The sequence below is a fragment of the Cannabis sativa genome, chromosome 1, assembly GCF_029168945.1.
Source record: "Cannabis sativa cultivar Pink pepper isolate KNU-18-1 chromosome 1, ASM2916894v1, whole genome shotgun sequence".
Lineage (NCBI taxonomy): Eukaryota > Viridiplantae > Streptophyta > Magnoliopsida > Rosales > Cannabaceae > Cannabis > Cannabis sativa.
In genome coordinates, this window is record NC_083601.1 from 75,310,636 (window position 1) to 75,332,956 (window position 22,321).

Here is a 22,321-nt window from a genome sequence, read left to right on the forward strand (position 1 = left end):
GTATATTATTAGAAATTGAATTAATTAGTCAAAGAAAAATCTAGATAGATGATATTTTTGCTTGAAGTATTTTTCTAGTGTATTTAATTAAATAGAAAATTAATATTTAAGTTGATTTTCATCATTATACTTAAATATTTGAAATTTTTCTTATATATTTAATTAAATAGGAAAATTATATTTTTTGTTGTAAATTAATTTTATTAATTAATTTTGGGCCAACATTAAATTAGAATAATTTTTCCAGGATTTATTTTTTATTTTAATATGCATTTTTCGAAAATTGTATTCTTAAATACTTTAATTTTTCGAAATGCAATATATATTTATAGAAAATTAAATTTGAGTTGTAAATTAATTTAAATTAATTTTGTAACAACTTAAATTGAATATTTTTCTAAATATTTATTGGAAATTATTACTAAGATGGAAATAATTCATATTATTTTCATATCCATCTAAGTAAAATTTATAAATATTAAATTAAAATTTATATTTAGAATTTTTCATTCTAAATTGGAAATTTTAAATAAATATATATTTAAAATAAATAGATTAAATAAAGAGAATCAAAGAAAATACAACTCACTTTAAATAATGAGCTTGATTATTATTAAGATATTCGATCTCCATTGTTGGTCTTACAAAAGTTAAATGTTTTCAATATAACCTCGAGACGCTAGACTTCGTCCCCCTATGGATGGTTATTCGTTGAACGCATTTAACACCGTAAGATTTCATTTGATAAGTGTTTTGTAAGTTTTCGTCTCTATTAGACTCTCCCCTACGGTGACTACTTAGAGATAAACTTATGAAACATGAAACAATGGTAGAAGCTCATAAAATGAGAATAACCTTGACTCTCGCCTACGGGACAACGTTGGATTCTTATTTTGATCGAATAAAAGGTTGCTAGAATGGTTTCTATTTTAGATGAAGTGACAACTCTATTCAATAAATGATGCTTTGACTCTCGCCTACGGGACCTTTGTATCGGTTTGTTGAAAACCTTGGAAATTATTTAGGATTGTAAGTTTTAGTATTTTCACTTGTCATTCCTACTAGCTATATGCTTATAATTTACGAATTGTGTATGAATTTATATTGAACCATGTTATTTTTACGTTATTAAGTTGTAGTTTAATTTCGAATCTTCATTGTTGGTCTAACTTGGCTTGTTTATCTAATGAGATAAATCCCTAGTGGATTTTCACCATTAGACATACATAATAGTGTTAGATTTCGAAAGATAAATATTGTACATGCGACATCTAATTTGTTCATCAATTGATGACACCTTAGACTAGTATTTTTACGATATGAAACAAGAAGATTATATAAATAAGATTACTTTGACTTTCGCTAATCGAAGCATCGTTGGATTCTTATTTTAAACGAAATTATCCTAATTCCTCTTAGCTTATTCATTTCGAATTAGCTTTCAAAACATATCATTGGATGAATGGTCTATAAATCATTTCATGTCATTTTATATGACGCATATGATTATAATCCCGAAATTCTATTCCCGATTGATATAAATCCTCAATCTTAGAAATCTCCTACTTGTATGGGCAAATCTGACTTAGAGTTTGTATTAGTAGTGCATGGTCCAAGATAGAATTACTCATTATATTTGGTATAAATTTAAGTCTTTGACTTTAATTTTAGATTCCAAATAGAAATTTTCTTAAATTTCTAATTCCGGAATACAATACGGTTACACTTTCTCAAGTGTTTAATATCCATCTTTTATTAATGGATTAAAGCGTATGGAATGTGAGTTAGGTATTCGTGACCGGGATCCACTTGAAGTATTCTAAGAACTCTTTGATGTAACTAAACCTATATCATCCAAAGACACTACCACATTTTTTTTAATCTGTGTGGCATTTGTATCTTGTTCATAGTGGTTTTGACAAGATCAATCTCTCGCAAAGAGTTAATATGCCTATATCCATCGAAAGTAGTTCATCTCATTCGCGGATGGATGTACATTCGGGGGTGGATATGAGTTTTTCGTTGTATTCTTAAAACGATAACTCTAGATTATACCTTATGCAAAGAAATTTGAAATGTTTGAAAAATTTCATCAATTTCTAGCAATGGTTAAACACCATTAAGGTATGTGGTTAAAGATCTTGCGAATGATAGGGGTGGAGAAATAGTTAGTAGATATGCGGTTCAAAGATCATTACATTGATTTTTGAATTATATCCAAACTTACCTCCCCGAAATTTCGAGTTGCATGTTGATGATTAGTTACTAGTCGTTGCCTAATTCCTTCTATGGTAATACAATTTCGGAATGATGTAATGGTTGTATACTTAATGTAAATCATTACTAGATTCATGGATGACCTAATCAAAATCTTAAGAAAAGCTAGAACCATTAACCATGGTTTGTTAGCTATTCTAAGTGATTAGGGGTGGACCATCCCATTGTCAATAGATAAGAAAGTTTTTGTTCAAACAAATACTACTTTTCTAAGATAATGACTAAGTACGAAAACAAGTAGCAAATAAAGGAGATATTTAATTCTTGATTCCAAAAGTGTTCTATCATCTTATATAACATATGATGATCCCACCGCCTCTGTTGTCTTGTCACAACCGAAGAGATCAATACCATTTAGTTTTCTTAGACATAATTCACGGTGCCTTGTCGTAGTGGGAGAGTTTCTAGGAACTCACCTTCTTATGACTTGGGAGACACTAGTGATTAAAATCCATTGTGAGTTTAAACAAGTAATGGATTGTCAAGATAAGAAACTAAGAAGAAAGCCAATAGAACTATGGTTTAATCCATTCACATGGAGTAACCTAAAGTTTTCTATTACAAGGACATAAAAGGAAATTTTAGTTAATAAGTCTATTCTATGGACTTAACAAACTTCTGTTCCTAGCATTATAGGTTTGAGTTTATCTAAACCTATGGCTTATGGTATACACAGGTAATTACTTACTCTAATGCAAGCAACTTACTTTAGTAAAATCTTTGAAGCATTTTCTTTCTAATGGCAATCTATAGAAGCTTCACAACTTCTTAGGTATAGATTTTATTTATCTAAGGAAAAGTCTTAACTATTCCGGAAAAGATAAAGCCATGAAAGAATTTCTTATATCAACGGTGAGAGGTCTTAGATATGCTTTTGTATGCCTTAGACCGGACATCTATTGTTGAGTGGGAGTAATGAGTAGGTATCGATTAATCCGGGGAGAAGAACATTGGAAGACAATCAAGTAAATTTTAAGATTAAGAAGAGGAACTATATGTTAGTCTATAAGGGTGTGTTTAAAACTCTTAGACTACACCATATCGAATTTCGAAATTTGCCTATGTGCTAGTAAATCTTTACGATAAGATGGTGGTTACTGCGGGGGTGGAATAGTGATTTTGGAGAAGTGTAAAAACCTATCTGAATTCTCTAAGTCTACCGAGAGAGAGACCGAATGTTAAAGGTTGCGGGGGAAAGTTACTTATTCGGTCTAAGGAAAGTTCTATACATCTTTGGCACCATTCCAAATTGCCTTAAACTACTAGTGTTAATTTCTTGATTAACCAAAAGTAGTTGCCAAAGGTATAGAATCCAGTATCCCAAGAGAGTAGACATATAGAGAGGAATTTCACATTATCAATGATTTTGTGATTAAAGGAAGAGTAATGGTGGAGAAAAGGTTGTGGTTAATTCAACCTTTCAGATCCTATTACGAGGAGTTTACTACTACTACACTTGATTTGCATATCAAGGTGTTGAGATTATTTGAAACGCACTTTTTGTTTTATATTAGTGCAAGTGGGAGTTTGTTGGGTTTTATGCCCTAAATAAAACTCATTTCAATATAATCGATTTGTTTATTAATATAGATCGAAATAACATTTAATGGTGCATGGTTCACATGATTTATTTCATGCTTATATGTACATAATGTATAAATTCATACGAAACCCTTTTCACATACTTGATCTTGTTTATTGTGTCGTCAACACATTGGAAAGTAAACATGACTATGTGAATAAAGTTTCCTAGATTTATCAGACATAGGGTTTTACTGATATGATAATCTACAACAAGAGTTTACTTGTATTTGGAGAAATACTATGTTCTTTCCAGAACATTGGTTAAAGTAAAGCTCAGGTTGGATGCATGGAGTATGCATCGGAAGGGACCGATATTGAACTTTGACTTAGATTTAATTAAACTTACCGTAAAATCTATTCAAGTCAATATCGCCTAGTTGATCCTAGATCAAATGATCTTAATCCAGATATGATTAGGCTCAATCTTGAAAGGCTATTCGTGTTCTTTGATTTGTTAGTTAAGCCTACTTTTAGGTCAGGGTGATACGTACATTTTGGGAACACGGTAGTGCAATTGAGTGGGAGCGCTATCATAAACATGGAATCTATAGCTTCTATATGGCGAATAGTAAGCAAAGGATGATCTCCTTCGAGCTTGACCAAACGAACATAAATGGTGGAGTACTCATTTCACATAAGCTGAAATATCATTTATACGGGGTCAAGTGTTTTAAGGAATAAATACATTGTAGGGTGTAACGGTAATTTAATCCCTTTACAATGTAGATCATTCATATAGAGGATCATTGATCAAATTAGGATTATAACAATGGATAACTAATGATGTGTCTATATGGTGGAACATATAGAGCATTCTATATGCCGAGAGTGCAATTCTAAGTTCTATGCGTGGATTCAACGAAGAATTAATAAGTTAGTGAATTTTAGTGTTAAATTCTTGATCTACTTATTGGAAGCTCGGTTATATAGACCCATGGTCCCCCCACTAGTTGAGATAATATTGCTTGTAAGACTCATGTAATTGGTTTTGATTAATCAATTATAATTCTCAAATTAGACTATGTCTATTTGTGAATTTTTCACTAAGTAAGGGCGAAATTGTAAAGAAAGAGTTTATAGGGGCATATTTGTTAATTATGATACTTTGTATGGTTCAATTAATAAATATGATAAATGACAATATTATTTAATAATTATTTATAGTTATTAAATAGTTAGAATTGGCATTTAAATGGTTGAATTAGGAAATTGGTATTTTTGAGAAAATCAGATACAAAAGGTGTTAAAATTGCAAAATTGCAAAAAGCAAGGCCCAATCCACTAAGTGTAGGGCCAGCCACTTTTGTAGGAAATTTAAACTGATTTTTTCATTATTTTAATGCCAAATAATTCAAACCTAACCCTAGTGGAATGCTATAAATAGATAGTGAAGGCTTCAGGAAATTTACACTTAAATTTTCTATTTTTCCTTCAGAGAAAAACCTGAGCCTTCTCTCTCCCTATCTTTAGCTGTCACTTCTTCTCTTCCCTCTTGAGAATTTCGAAATCCTTAGTGATTACAGTAGTGCCCACACACATCAAGTGATACCTCAATCATAGTGAGGAAGATCGTGAAGAAAGATCATCAGCAAAGGAGTTTCAGCATCAAAGATTCAGAGAAAGAGATCCAGGTTCAGATATTGATAATGCTCTGCTACAGAAAGGAATCAAGGGCTAGATATCTGAACGGAAGGAGTCATTATATTCCGCTGCACCCAATGTAAGGTTTCTTAAACTTTATATGTGTTTAATTTATCGTTTTAGAAAGTTCATATTTAGGATGTTAATAAACATACTTGTGAGTAGATCTAAGATCCTGGTAAAATAAATTCCAACACCCAGAACTGGGAGTTACGGTTTGCGGAGATGCAAGCCCGGATCGAAGAGCAAGACCTCGAGATTCAGAGGTTGAGACAGCAGGGTGCTCCTGCAGTTCCAGTGCCCGTAGTTCCAGTGGCACCTGCCCCTGCTGCCCAGGTCGAGATAGTGGTGGCGGCCCATAGATTGGAACCCTTGTATGAGCGGTTCCGGAAGCAAGCACCTCCGGTTTTCCTGGGAGGTCCGGACGTGATGAAAGCCGAGCAGTGGCTGACGGTGATTACCAAGATCCTGAATTTCATGGGTGTCACCGGTAACGACAGAGTGGTGTGCGCCACATTCCAGTTCCAGGAGGACGCGCTGGTCTGGTGGGACATGGTGTCTCAGATCCATGACGTCACGACCATGACCTGGGAAAATTTCCAGGAACTCTTCAACGCGAAGTATTACAACGAGGCGGTCAGAAGCGCCAAGAGAAAAGAGTTCGCTCACCTGATCCAGCGTGAGAACATGAGCGTCACCGAGTATACGACTCAGTTTGATCGGTTGGCGAGGTTAGCCTCGGGAATTGTGCCGGCCGACTTCAGTAAGAAGGAGAAGTATCTGGATGGGTTGAATGCCAGGATCAGGCATGATCTGATGATTACCACGGACGACAGCACCACCTATGCTCAGATGGTGGAGAAGGCACTACGAGCTGAGGGCGCAGTGGGGTGTATGTCAGAATCAGCCTGTACTCCGGTTAGTGGCGGGGCTCCTACCCCTCCTGCATCAGGCTATAGCAGGGGGAGTAGTGGTTCGGCCATTGACCAGAGGAAGAGAGCACCCACTGCTTCCGGTGGCTCGAGTCAGAACAAGAGGTTCCGGGGGAACCAGAGCAGAGGGAGTCGTCCTGGTGGTACTGAGACCCGATTCTCCTATCTCGAGTGCCCTAGCTGCAAGAGGCACCATCGGGGTGAGTGCAAAGGTCAGGGATGCTTTCATTGTGGCATGCCCGGACACTTCAAGAGGGACTGTCCCCAGCTCCGACCAGAGGCACCGCGAGCTCCAGCAATACCCACTCCAGCCAGGGTGTTCGCTATCACGCAGGCTGATGCAAATGCCAGCCCATCAGTTGTCACAGGTCAGCTTTTTATTAACAACTCGCTATATTCAGTGCTGTTTGATTCTGGGGCTACACATTCTTATGTGGCGGCCAGAGTCTTTAGTAAATTGGGTAGACCGTATGATTGATATGAATCAGGGTTTGGAACCCTGTTACCTGGCGGAGAATTGGTTATCTCCAATAGGTGGATTAGGTCTATGCCGATCAGGATAGATGGTAGAGAGTTAAGTGCTGATCTGATAGAGATGAGTTTAGTCGAATTTGATATTATTTTAGGAATGGATTTCCTGTCTAAATATTCGGCGAGTATTGATTGTAAAAGGAAGATGGTGGTCTTCCAACCGGAAAGTGAAGAACCGTTTGTATTTGTTGGTTCAGTTCAGGGATATCGGATCCCGGTGATCTCGGCTATGTCAGCTAGAGAATTGTTGCACGGCGGTTGCTTAGGGTTTCTGGCCGTAGTGGTGGACACCACTCGGCCAGATACCATTCGGCCAGAGGACATCAAGGTGGTTCGGGAATTTTTGGATGTTTTTCCCGAAGAACTTCCAGGGTTACCACCTCAGCGGGAGATTGATTTCGTGATTGACTTGGCACCAGGGGTGGAACCGGTTTCCAAAGCCCCGTATAGAATGGCTCCAGCTGAACTTAAGGAATTAAAGATTCAGCTCCAAGGGTTGCTTGACATAGGGTTCATTCGGCCCAGTGTGTCACCCTGGGGAGCCCCGGTTTTGTTCGTCAAGAAGAAGGATGGATCTATGAGGATGTGCATCGACTACAGAGAATTGAACAAGCTGACAGTGAAGAATAAATATCCATTACCTAGGATCGATGATTTGTTCGATCAGCTTCAGGGGAAGACGGTCTTTTCTAAGATTGATCTCCGTTCGGGTTATCATCAATTGAGAATCCGAGAGGAGGACATTCCGAAGACGGCTTTCCGCACTAGGTATGGACATTATGAGTTTCTGGTTATGTCATTCGGACTAACCAATGCTCCTGCAGCATTCATGGACCTGATGAATAGAGTATTTAAGGATTTCCTCGACATCTGTGTGATTGTGTTTATCGACGACATCCTCGTGTACTCTCAATCAGAAGAGGAGCATGAGTTACATCTTCAGATGGTACTGCAACGGCTTCGAGAACATAAGCTTTATTCCAAGTTCAAGAAATGTGAGTTCTGGCTATCTCAGGTATCCTTCCTAGGGAACATTGTGAGCAGAGATGGGATCAAGGTGGATCCCGGGAAAATTGAATCCGTCAGGGATTGGCCGAGACCGAAGACAGTGACAGAGATCAGAAGCTTCTTAGGTTTAGCTGGGTACTACCGTAGGTTCGTCGAAGGGTTCTCCAAAATTTCAATGCCCCTAACCGAGCTTACAAAGAAGAATCAGCGGTTTATCTGGTCAGATAAATGTGAAGCTAGTTTTCGGGGAGAGTTTGAAACAGAGGTTGATTACTGCTCCAGTGCTAGCTTTGCCTTCGGACAAGGAGAAGTTCGTAGTATATTGCGACGCATCCAAACAGGGTTTGGGATGTGTATTGATGCAAGCCGATCGGGTCATCGCTTATGCTTCCCGCCAGTTAAAGGATTATGAACAGCGATACCCGACTCATGATCTAGAGTTGGCCGCAGTGGTTTTCGCATTGAAGATTTGGCGGCATTACCTTTACGGGGAGAAGTGTGAGATCTATACTGACCATAAAAGTCTCAAGTATTTCTTTACTCAGAAAGATTTGAACATGAGACAAAGGCGTTGGTTGGAATTAGTGAAGGATTACGATTGTGAGATCCTCTATCATCCCGAAAAAGCCAATGTAGTGGCAGATGCCCTGAGCAGAAAGGGTCCCGGGCAAGTAGCTAGTATGGTTCAGATCTCACCTCAACTAGCAGAGGATATGATTAGATCCAGCATTGAGTTTGTGGTAGGTCAGCTTCACAACTTAACGCTGCAATCTGATCTATTGGAAAGAATAAAAGTCGCTCAGATGACAGATCCGGAGTTAGTGAAGATCCGAGATGAGGTGTTGGCTGGTCAAGCCAAGAACTTTTCAGTGTCAGACAGTGGGATGCTTTTATATAAAGCCAGGGTTTGTGTTCCGAACAGTGTGGAACTTAGAAATGAGATCTTTGAGGAGGCTCATTCTACCCCGTATTCTCTGCATCCCGGCACCACCAAGATGTACCAAGATTTGAAACCGTACTTCTGGTGGAACGGTATGAAGAAGAATTTGGTAGAATTCGTATCGAGATGCCTCACTTGTCAGCAGATTAAAGCTGAACATCAGAGACCAGCAGGGTTGTTGCAGCCTCTAACCCTACCAGAATGGAAATGGGAGGATATTACGATGGATTTTGTGGTCGGGTTGCCTAGGACCACGGGTTTATTTGATTCCATCTGGGTAGTGGTGGATCGATTTACGAAATCTGCTCATTTTCTGCCGGTTAGAACAACATTTACAGTGGATCAGTTGGCAGAGTTGTATGTCAGAGAGATAGTGAGACTTCACGGGGTACCGAAGTCTATAGTTTCGGACAGGGATCCGAAGTTTACCTCCAAATTTTGGCAAAGTTTGCAACGGGCAATGGGTACAAGGCTGAAATTTAGTACAGCATTCCATCCTCAGACAGATGGTCAGTCCGAAAGGACAATTCAGATATTGGAGGACATGTTGAGAGCCTGTGTTATGGACTTTGAAGGCTCATGGAATAAGTATCTACCGTTGATAGAATTTTCTTACAACAACAGTTATCAGAGTACGATAGGGATGGCTCCCTATGAACTGTTATACGGTAGGAAATGTAGATCTCCTATCCACTGGGATGAGACAGGAGAGAGAAAATACCTAGGTCCAGAGTCAGTGCAGCGGACCAATGAGGCAATAGAGAAGATAAAAGCTAGAATGCTTGCCTCACAGAGCAGACAGAAGAGTTACGCAGATCCGAAACGCAGAGATGTTGAGTTCCAAGTAGGGGACCATGTGTTTTTACGGGTATCTCCGATGAAGGGGATTAAACGTTTCTTGAAAAGAGGCAAGTTATGCCCTAGATTTACAGGACCTTTCGAGATTCTCGAGAAGATAGGTCAAGTGGCATATCGGTTAGCATTGCCTCCAGCCTTATCAGCAGTTCACAACGTATTCCATGTCTCGATGTTGAGAAAATACGTTTCAGATCCCTCTCATATACTTAGTTATGAGAGCCTTGAGCTACAGCCAGACATGACTTATGAAGAACAGCCAGTGCAGATCCTGGATAGAAAGGATAAAGTCCTTCGGAATAAGACCATAGCATTGGTCAAGGTGCTCTGGAGAAACAGCAAGGTGGAGGAAGCCACCTGGGAGCTAGAGTCAGATATGAGAGCTCAATATCCAGAGTTATTCAGGTTAGATTTCGGGGACGAAATCCTTTTAAGGGGGAGATAGTTGTAAAGCCCGCTTAGTTAATTTGGAAATTATCAGTTAATTATGATTAATCATGAAATTATTTATAGCTATTTAAATAATTTATTACTGTTATTTATGGAATTCTGAAATGCATGGTTATGTTATTTAGTAGTTTTCATATTTTGCATTTCCGGTGCCCGGTATTTTGGAACTCGGCGTTTGGCTCAGTAGAAATCACAACTTAGTATGTTAGTAGTTTGGGAACGGGTTTTAGACATTGGGAATGTCGGGAATGGCCGGGAATTTAGAATTTCCCAAAAATACCCCTTTAGTATGATTTATGTGGTTTTATGGTGGAGGGGCAAAATGGTCTTTTTGCCCCATTAGCATTTTGTCTTTTGTGATTTTATGAAATGGAAAATAAATGTTTAATTGTTTAATTGATGGCTGAAATAAAATGGTATATGTGGCATTTATTCTTTTTCCTTCTCATTTCAACACTTAGCAAAAAAAAAAAAAAATAGAAAATTTTGAAAAAGAAAACTCTCATTTCTCTCTCTCATTTTTGGCCAAGTCTTGGGCAGCAAGGAGCTGATTTCTCCATTGATATTTGCTTGTGAATTCATCCCTCTTTTAGGTCCATTTCAAGCTAGGTTAGCTCTTGTAACTCCTCTTTATGTTTTGTTGAATTTGATGAAAAGTTGGTGATGCACGCATGAATTCTTAGTTGTTCTTACTGCTGGGTTTTATGGTTAATTTCTGGGATGTATGTATGTTATTTTGAGGTTAATTAAGCTATTAGAAATGCATGTTTAGTACCTTGTTTCAAGTTTAGAATTTCTAGCTCAAAAATGTGATTTTTGGTGAAATTATTGTGAATCTGTTGCTGTATTGTTGTTAATGTTTTTGTTTGTTTTCTGAGATTATATTATGCTAGTTTAAGAGGTTTTAAGCTAGTTTGATTGCTTGTTAGGTGGTTTTGCTCAAGTTTGAGTTTAGAACTCAAAGCTTGAGCTCCTATGGTGATTTTTGTTTCTGTGCATTCTGGGTTGTTTTGAGGCCTTAGAAATGTTCTAGGGAAGGTTTAGAACAGGTCTGGAAAGTTTGAATCAATTTGGGGTTGAATTGGTTGAGATATGAAAATTTGATGTTGCTGCCTGCGAGGAACCGGAATTCCGGTTGTGCATCCGGAATTCCGGATGGGCTTCGAAAATTCCCGAGGCAGGGTTCGGTTGGGCAACCGATTCTGGCTTGGGTTGGGGAATTTTCAGAACCCGTGTTTTTCCTCGTTTTTATGTTTTAAGGGGTATTGCCATGTTTTTTATCGATAGGGAAACTTTTAGTTCCTAGTTTAAGTCCCCGGGAAGTGATGTAGCGTGTCACTTATAGCGTTGTGATTTTTATGGTTAGGAGCCAGTAATCCGCCGCTCAGCTAAAGTTCCAGTCAGGTTGACCAGCACACCTGAATTTGGAATCCAGGTAAGATTAGTATAACAGTATGCATATGTAGATTACATGTTTAGCGTGCATGAAGGAAGCCTAATAGATTACTTTTGTTGTATGTTGGCTTCGAACCATCCAACCCTGTCACGTCGGTACAGGCTGGAGTATGACCAGCAGCCGGAGTATGACCGGTTCGACCGATTAGGCTGAAATTTGGTTGGTGGTTCCGTGCTATTGACCTATCCCGTCGGTACAGGCTGGAGTATGACCAGCAGCCGGAGTATGACCGGTTCGACCGATCAGGAGGATACTTGTCAATAGTACCGTCCTTGTGAACGTTCAAAACTCAGTACCATGTTGGACATGGCAGTAGTGGCTCAGTACCGTGTTGGACACGGCAGTAGCGGGACTCTGTATCGTGTTGGATACGGCAGTTAGAATTATGTATGAGTATTATTATGCTTTTCTTACTGAGTCTGTCGACTCACAGTTTACGTTTATGTGTAGGTAAAGGCAAGGCTAAAGCTGATGGACCGTGAGCGAGCTTGTGAAGATTGTACATGTCGGGGCGGTTAGGCCTAGAGCGTACAATCATCGGGACAGCGAGGCTTATTTTTGTAACTGGTCGTTAGACGACCTTTATTTTGTGTATCAGTTAAACAGTTAAAACTTTTTGTAAATAATTTTATAATCGGGATCCCGAGTCTTTTGTAATATTGTTTTATAAGTTTAATTAAAAAGCAAAATTTTAATTAATCACGTTTTTCCATAAACCTCGTTGATTAGCAACGAGCTGCACAGTACGTTTAAAAATCACGTAATACGCCTATGGTAGTTAGGGTGTTACAAATGGCCTCTCTTTCTTATCAAAATCCTAAATTTTAAAACTTACAACATGACCTCAAATCCTAAATTCTCTGTTTTTCTCCCTTTTTCTACAATAAACATGGAATTTTGGTGTCTGCAATGGAAGAATATTAAAATAATTTTTGCTGAAATTCATGAAATTAAATACAAATAAAGTATTATCTGGTTAAAAAGGAAGCACCTTTTGGCATGAACCTAAACCCAGGCTCGAACACGCCATTGCCAACCCTTATCCTCCCTTAACCTCTGTGGTTGGGATTTAGATATTTTTAGACTATTTCACCCTGAGAGAAAGGCTTAAAGAGAAAGGATATTAAATTAATTGAAGAGAATGCGTTCTTGATAATCTGGTCGTAGCTTTTTGGAGTTGAGGGCCTACCGTCCATTGAACAACTTACTTGAAAAGCCATACGTGAGATTGAGAATGATGATGCCATTTAAATCTAGCTACATCTATACAGATCTCTCACTCTTAATTAATTACCATTATTTATGTGATAATAGCGATTTACAATTTATTGAGAGAGAAATTAGGATTAGAACGATGTGATTAGTTTTTTATAGTTTAGGGTTAGAAGATTTATTGATTGGTTATATTTTTCTTTTTCTTAGGGTTAACGGAGGACTTATTCGTAAAATCTCAAATATTTTACGGTTTGTTGAGATATGTGGCTAAGATGATTTTTTTTAATTTAAAAAAAGATTGTTTAATTTTTTGAGTTTAATTATTGAGTTTATTTATTAACGGGAGATCAAACCTATTAACATCGTTAAATTTAACAGAATATTCTTTTATTTTTAAGGTATATTCTGTTAAACCAAGAAATGCCGTTAGATAGGCACTTTTAATATATAAAGATTTTCAAATTCAAAATTTGTTATTTTGTTAAATATTTAATTATTTATAAATTATAAGTTTAAAAATGATATTTTTCTATATATATCATTTTTTTTCTTATTGGAAATTTATGAATTGTATCTTAAATATTTAAATAACTTAGATATTTTGTAGAAATTTGAATATTGCTTAATTTGAGATATTTTGACATATAATAATGGTAATTATTATTTATTTATTATTTTATTCCTAAAATAATAATTACCTAACCAAATCTATTTTAAAATTGGTTTATTTTAATTAAATTATAAGATTTGAAAGTGATATTGAAGATTTTTTCTTTCAAATCATTGATCTTATTTGATATTTAATTTAATTTGATTCAAATAAACCTAGATATTTTCAAATTAGTTTCCTTTATTTTGAGATTTTAAGGTTTGTTTTAACAACCCTAAATTTTTCAAAATTTAGTTGGTTTAGTTTAAGAATAATAATTTAATTATATTAATATCTTATTTCACATCTGTTACATGGACAATGTTTGTTTATTTATTTATATTGTTTATTCAAATTTTTTTTAACAAACCTATTATTTATTTGATCTAAATTGCTATGATTAACTTGTTGACAGATCCAATGATCTGATTTTAATCATAGTCCAATTGTCAATAGATCTTATAAATAATTGGTAACAGGTAAATTTTGTACTTCTTTCATCTGTGTAAACCTAGTAACATGATAGGGCCCATCCAAATCATTTGACCTGTGTGAGTCTATATGTTTGCTATTGGGCTTAGATGCATATAGGAAGCCCATTTAAGTTTTACTAAGTAAATAGACTAGGTTGCTAAAATAAAATTTGACATAAGTAATTTTATTTAGGCCCAATTAGATTTGGGCTTATTCAATGAATAACAATTGTTTATTTAAAGGTTAAATTCCTCTCTTTTGGGCCTTGTGTGAGAGTTGGGGGCCAATAGAAGTGGATACGACATACTGAACCCATCTCCCCCTCACATGAACTACCCTAATTGTGAAGGCCCATTTACCTTATTTAAATAATTGTATTAGGTTAATTATATTAGTCTAACCTAATTAAAATTGAATTAGCAACATAATTAACTTTTAAAATATATGAAATTTATTTTTCATTTAATATTTACAAGTTAATTTTAGAAAAACACTTAGTTAATGATATATATTCTAGATAGTTATTTCTATACTAGTTATTATTTCTAATATTAAATAGGAAAATATCATTGATTGTGAAATTAATTGTTTAATAATTAATTTTGGTACAATCTAAGTTTAGTATATTTTCCTAGTATTAAACTAGAATTAATAATTAAGTTTCCTCTATACTTAATTATTTATTTCTTGAATTTAATACATTTAATTAAATTGAAAATTTCAGTATCTAAGTTGATTTTCATCATGATACTTAAATATTGTTATTTTCATGTTATCTAATTAAAATTAGAAATTATTTTAAGTTTGGAATCTTAATTCAGAATAACTTAAGTTTGAATAATTTTCAAAATATATTTTATTTTATTTTATTAATCTTTTTCCCACAATTTCGAAATTACATTTCTTTAATGCAGAAATTTCAAATTTTATTTGAAAAATAGATTAAAGTTGAAAATTATTTATTTTAATCTTGGACCAACTTAAATCAATGATTTTTTCATTTAATGATTAATTAAAATAAATGAACTAAAATATATTATTATTAGAAATTGAATTAATTAGTCAATGAAAGTCTAGATTTTTATTATCTATTTTGCTTGAAGTATTTTTCTAGTGATATTTAATTAAATAGAAAATTAATATTTAAGTTGATTCTTAATCATGATACTTAAATATTTGAAATTTTTCTTAAATATTTAATTAAATAGGAAAATTATATTTTTGTTGTAAATTAATTTTATTAATTAATTTTGGGCCAACATAAAATTAAGATAATTTTTCCAGGATTTATTTTTATTTTATTTTAACAAGCAATTTCGAAAATTGTATTCTTAAATACTTCAATTTTTTGAAATGCAATATATATTTATAGAAAACTAAATTTGAGTTGTAAGTTAATTTAAATTAATCTTTGAAACAACTTAAATTAAATAATTTTCTAAATATTTATTGGAAATTATTACTAAGATGGAAATAATTCATCTTATTTTCATATCCATCTAAGTATAATTTATAAATATTAAATTAAATTTTATATTTAGAATTTTTTATTCTAAATTGGAAATTTTAATTAAATAAATATATATTTAAAATAAATTGATTAAAATAAATATTAGAAGAAAATACAACTCTTTAAAATAATGAGCTTTTAGTCATAAGGATATTCGATCTTCATTGTTGGTCTTACAATAGTTAAATGTTTTCAATATAACCTCGAGACGCTAGACTTCGTCCCCCTTATGAATGGTTATTCGTTGAACGCATTTAACACCGTAAGATCTCATTTGATAAGTGTTTTGTAAGTTTTCGTCTCTATTAGACTCTCCGCTACGGTGACTACTTAGAGATAAACTTATAAAACATGAAACAATGGTGGAAGCTCATAAAATGAGAATAACATTGACTCTCGCCTACCGGGACAACGTTGGATTGTTATTTTGATCGAATCAAAGGTTGCTAGAATGGTTTGCATTTTAGGTGAGCTGACAACTCTGTTCAATGAATGATACTTTGACTCTCGCCTACCGGGACACTGTATCAGTTTGTTGAAAACCTTGAAAATTATTTAGGATTGTATGTTTTAGTATTTTCAATTGTCATTCCTCCTTGCTATGTGTTTAATAATTTCTGAAATTGTGTATGAATTTATATTGAACTTTCTGTTATTAAATTGTAGTTTAATTTTGAATCTTCATTGTTGGTCTAACTTGGTTTGTTGTTCTAATGAGATAAATCCCTAATGGATTTTCACCATTAGACAAACATAATAGTGTTAGATCTCGAAAGATAAATATTGTAAATGCAACATCTAGCTGTTCATCAATTGATGACACCTTAGACTAGTATTTACAATATGAAATAAGAAGATTGTATAAATAAGATTACTTTGACTCTCGCTAATCGGAGCATCGTTGGATTCTTATTTAAATACGAAATTATCCTAATTCCTCTTAGCTTATTCATTTCGAATTAGCTCAATAACATATCATTGGATGAATGGTCTATAAATCATATAAAGTCATTCTATATTTTCTCTTAAGAAATTAAATGACGAATATGATTATATTCCCGAAATTCTATCCCGAAATGATATAAATTCTCGATCTTAAAATCTCCTACTTGTATGGGCAAATCAACCCTTAGAGTTAAATTAGTAGTGGTGGTCCAAGAAAGAATTACTCATTATACAGTTACCCTTTCACAAGTGTTTCATAACCATTTTCTATCAATGGATTCAAACTGTATGAGTTTAGTATTCTGTGACCAGAATCCACTTGCACTATTCTAAGAACTCTTTGATGTAACTAAACTTAAGTCATCAAAAGATACAACCACATATTTTATAAATCTATGGCATTTGTATCTTGTTCATAGTGGTTTTGACAAGATCATTCTCTGCAAAGAGTTAATATGCCTATATCCACTGAAATTAAGTTCATCTCATTCGCAGATGGATGTACATTCACGGGTGGATATGAGTTTTCATTGTATTCTTAAAACGATCACTCTAGATTTTACCTTATTCAAAAAGAAATTTGAAATGTTTGAAAAATTTTATGAATTTCTAGCAATGGTGATAAACCATTAAGGTAAGTGGTTAAAGATCTTACGAACTGATAGGGGTGGAGAAATAATTAGTAGATATGCAGTTTAAAGATCATTAATTTAATTTTTGAATTATATCCAAACTTACCTCCCTAGAAATTCGAGTTGCATATTGATAATTAGTTACTAGTCGTTGCCTAAATCCTTCTATGGTAATATAATTTCAAAATGATGCAATGGTTGTATACTTAATGTAAATCATTACTAGATTCATGGATGACCTAATCGAAATCTTAAGAAAAGCTAGAACTGCTAACCTTGGTTTGCATGTTTGTTAGCTATTCTAAGTGATTAGGGGTGGACCATCCCATAGTCATTAGATAAGAAAGTGTTTGTTTAAACAAATACTACTTTTCTAAGAAAATGACTAAGTCTGAAAATAAAGTAGCAAATAAATGAGATATTTTTTTTGATTCCATAAGTGTTCTATCATCTTATTCGTTACAAGATGATCCCACTGCCTCAGTTGTCTTGACACAACCAAAGAGGTCAATACCATTTAAATTTCTTAGACATACCTTGTCGTAGTGGGAGGGTTTCAAGAAACTCACCTTCTTATGACTTGGAAGATACTAGTGATTAAAATCCATTGTGAGTTTAAACAATGGATTGTAAAGATAAGAAACTAAGAAGAAAGCCAACAGAACTATGGTTTAATCCATTCACATGGAGTAACCTAAAGTTTTCTATTACATGGACATAAAAGGAAATTTTCGTTAATAAGTCTATTCAATGGACTTAACAAAACTTCCTGTTCCTAGTATTATAGGTTTGAGTTTATCTAAACCAATGGCTTGTGGTATACCTGGTAATTACTTACTCTAATGCAAGCAACTTACTTTAGTAAGATGCTGAAGCATTTTCTTTCCAATGGCAATCTATGGAAGCTTCAAAACTTCTAAGCATAGCTTTTATTTATCTAAGGAAAAGTCTCAACTATTCCAGAAAAGATAAAGCCATGAAAGAATTTCTTAAATCAACAGTGAGAGGTCTCAGATATGCTTTAGTATGCCTTAGACCAGACACCTGCTGTTGAGTGGGAGTAATGAGTAGGTATCAGATTAATCCAGGAGAGGAACATTGGAAGACAATCAAGTAAATCTTAAGATTAAGAAGAGGAACTATATGTTAGTCAATAAGGGTGTGTTTAAAACTCTGAGACTACACCACATCAAATTTCAAGACTTGCCTTTGTGCTAGAAAGTCTGCTGATAAAATGGTGATTACTCTGGGGGTGGAGTAGTGATTTTGGAGAAGTGCAAAAACCTATCTGAAGTCTCTTAGTCTACCAGAAAGAGACTGAATGTTAAACTTGCAAGAAAGGTACTTATTCAGTCTAAGGAAAGTTCTATACATTTGTGGCACCGTTCCAACTTGCCTTAACTACTAGTGTTACTTCCTGAATAACCAAAAAGTAGTTGCTAAAAGTATTAAATCCAATATCCCAAGAGAGTAGACATATAGAGAAGAATTTCACATTATCAAGGATTTTGTGATTAAGGAAGAGTAATGGTGGAGAAGAGGTTGTGTTTAATTCAACCTGTCATATCCTATTGCGAGGAGTTTACTACTATTACACTTGATTTGTATATCAAGGTGTTGAGATTATTTGAAATGCACGTTTTGTTTTATATTAGTGCAAGTGGGAGTTTGTTGGGTTTTGTGCCCTAAATAAAACCCATTTTAATATAATCAGATTTACTTATTAATAAAGATCAGAAATAACATTTTATGTTGCATGGTTCACATGATTTATTTCATGATTATATATATATAATGTATGAATTCTATTTAAGTCCAGAACATATGAATTTGTTAATGATTATAGTGTTGCCAACACAGTGGAATATAATCTTAATTATATGTTCGAAATTTTATTCCCTGATTTGTCAGAACACTGGATTTAGACTGACATGGTATAATCAGCGATAGGTATTCTTACACGTTGGAAAAGTGTTATGTCCTTTCCAGGACATTGGCAAAGTTTACCAGTATCGGATGTATGGAGTATACATCGGAAGGGACCGATATTGAACTTTGATTAGATATATTAAAATTTACCGTAATATCTATTCAATTCAATATCACCTGTTGATCCTAGATCAAATGATCTTAATCCTGATATGATTAGGTTCAATCTCAAGAGTGTTATTAGTGTTCTTTGATTTGTTAGTTAAGCCTACTTTTGGGTCAGGGTGATACGTAAATTTTGGGAACACAGTAGTGCAATTGAGTGGGAGCGCTAACATAAATATGGAATCTATAGCTTCTATCTGGCGAATAGAAAGTAAAGGATGATTTCCTTCGAGCTTAACCAAACGAAAATAAATGGTGGAGTACTCATTTCACTTAGCTGAAATATCATTTATACAGGGTTAAGTGTTTTAAGGATAAAATACATTGTAGGGTGTAACAGTAATTTAATCCCTTTACAGTGTAAATCATCTATATAGAGGATCATTGATCAAATTAGGATTATAACAATGGATAAATAATGACGTATCTATATCGTGGAACATATAGAGCGTTCTATATGATTGAGAGTGCAATTCCAAGTTCTAAGTGTGGATTCAATAAGGAATTAATAAGTTAGGGAATTTACTTGGTAAATTCAGTTCGACTTATTGGAAGCTCGGTTATATAGACCCATGGTCCCCATACTAGTTGAGACCATACTGCTTGTAAGACTCAGTTAATTGATTTTAATTAATCAATTATAATTCTAAAGTTAGACTATGTTTACTTTATGAATTTTCACTAAGCAATGGCGAAATTGTAAGGAAAAGAGATTCTACGTTTATTTATTAATTAAGATACTTTATATGTCTAAATTAATAAATATATTAAATGACAATATTATTTGATAATTATTTTTAGTTATTAAATAATTAGAATTGACATTTAAATGGTTAAATTGGAAAATTGGCATTTTTGAGAAAATGGGAATGAAAAATAACAAAATGGGAAAGTTGCAAAGTGAGGCCCAATTTCCTATTCTGGCCGCCCACTGTGCATAGGATTTTACCATTTATTTTTTCATTATTTTAATGCCATACAATTCTAACCTAAACCTAGAGGGCATTCTATAAATAGAAAGTGTTGGCTTCAGGAAACTTATGACTTTCATGACTTACACATTGTTTCCTTCAGACAAAAGCCAAGTCGCCCCTTCTCTCTCTTTTCTTCTCTAAAATTTCGAAAACCCTTGAGTGATAGAGTAGTGCCCACACACATCAAGTGGTACCTCAATCATAGTATATAAGACTGTGGAAAATCAGCATCAAAGAAGGAGAGAAAGAGATCCAGATTCAGATCTTGATAATGCCCTGCTACAGAAAGGAATCAAGGGCTAGAGATCTGAATAGAAGGAGTCATAATATTCCGCTGCACCCAATGTAAGGTTTTCTTAAAGTCTTATGTGTTTATTTCATTGTTTTAGAATTTATATTAGGATGTTAATCAAACATACTTGGTAGTAAATCTAGATCTTGATAAAATATTTCCAACAAAAACATCTGGTGATATTGAGCCTCCATTTAATTTCAGCATTGCTCAAATTGATGACAAATCTTGGTTTGTCATCTTACAGACTTGTGGCGAAGAATTGTTTGATTTGGTACGAAACTGTTATTTTTAATTCTGTTCCTTTTTCTGTTGTTTAGTTTTTTGCTTTTCAATTTTTAACTGGTTATTGTTTTTATTTATGGTGTGCAGCATCTGCACGTGGCATTCTACTATCGTAGGAAGAGCATTTTATGGATGCGAATGTTAATAAGAGAGTGATGACCACGTGCACAAATTTTGATGTTAGGTTTTATGCCCTAAATAAAACTCCATTTCAATGTAATCTATTTTATTCAACATCAATAAAGAAACAGAAGTATTTTTCATTCATTTGTGTATGTTTTGGCTCACTTTATCAATTGCTTGTCTAATTGATTTATAAATTCATCTTAAACCCTTTTCACATACTTGATCATGTTTATTGTGTTGTCATCACATTGAAAAGTAAACATGACTATGTGAATAAAGTTTCCTAGATTTATCAGACACAGGGTTTTACTGATATGATAATCTACAACAAGAGTTTACTTGTATTTGGAGAAATACTATGTTCTTTCCAGAACATTGGTTAAAGTAAAGCTCAGGTTGGATGCATGGAGTATGCATCGGAAGGGACCGATATTGAACTTTGACTTAGATTTAATTAAACTTACCGTAAAATCTATTCAAGTCAATATCGCCAAGTTGATCCTAGATCAAATGATCTTAATCCTGTTATGATTAGGCTCAATCTTGAAAGGCTATTCGTGTTCCTTTGAATTGTTAGTTAAGCCTACTTTTAGGTCAGGGTGATACATACTTTTTGGGAACACGGTAGTGCAATTGAGTGGGAGCGCTAGCATAAACATGGAATCTATAGCTTCTACCTGGCGAATAGTAAGCAAAGGATGATCTCCTTCGAGCTTGACCAAACGAAAATAAATTTTGGAGATCTCATTTCACATAAGCTGAAATATCATTTATACGGGGTCAAGTGTTTTAAGGATAAAATACATAGTAGGGTGTTACGGTAATTTAATCCCTTTACTGTGTAGATCATTCATATAGAGGATCATTGATCACATTAGGATTATAACAATGGATAACTAATGATGTGTCTATATGGTGGAACATATAGAGCATTCTATATACTGAGAGTGCAATTCTAAGCTCTATGCGTGGATTCAACGAAGAATTAATAAGTTAGTGAATTTTAGTGCTAAATTCTTGATCTACTTATTGGAAGCTCGGTTATATAGACCCATGGTCCCCCCACTAGTTGAGATAATATTGTTTGTAAGACTCATGTAATTGGTTTTGATTAATCAATTATAATTCACGAACTAGACTATGTCTATTTGTGAAATTTTCACTAAGTAAGGGCGAAATTGAAAGGAAAGAGTTAATAGGGGCATATTTGTTAATTATGATACTTTGTATGGTTCAATTAATAAATATGATAAATGACAATATTATTTAATAATTATTTATAGTTATTAAATAGTTAGAATTGGCATTTAAATGATTGAATTAGGAAATTGGCATTTTTGAGAAAATCAGATACAAAAGGTGTTAAAATTGCAAAATTGCAAAAATCAAGGCCCAGTCCACCTAAGCCATGGCCGGCCACCTTTATAGGTATTTTAAGTTGATTTTTTCAT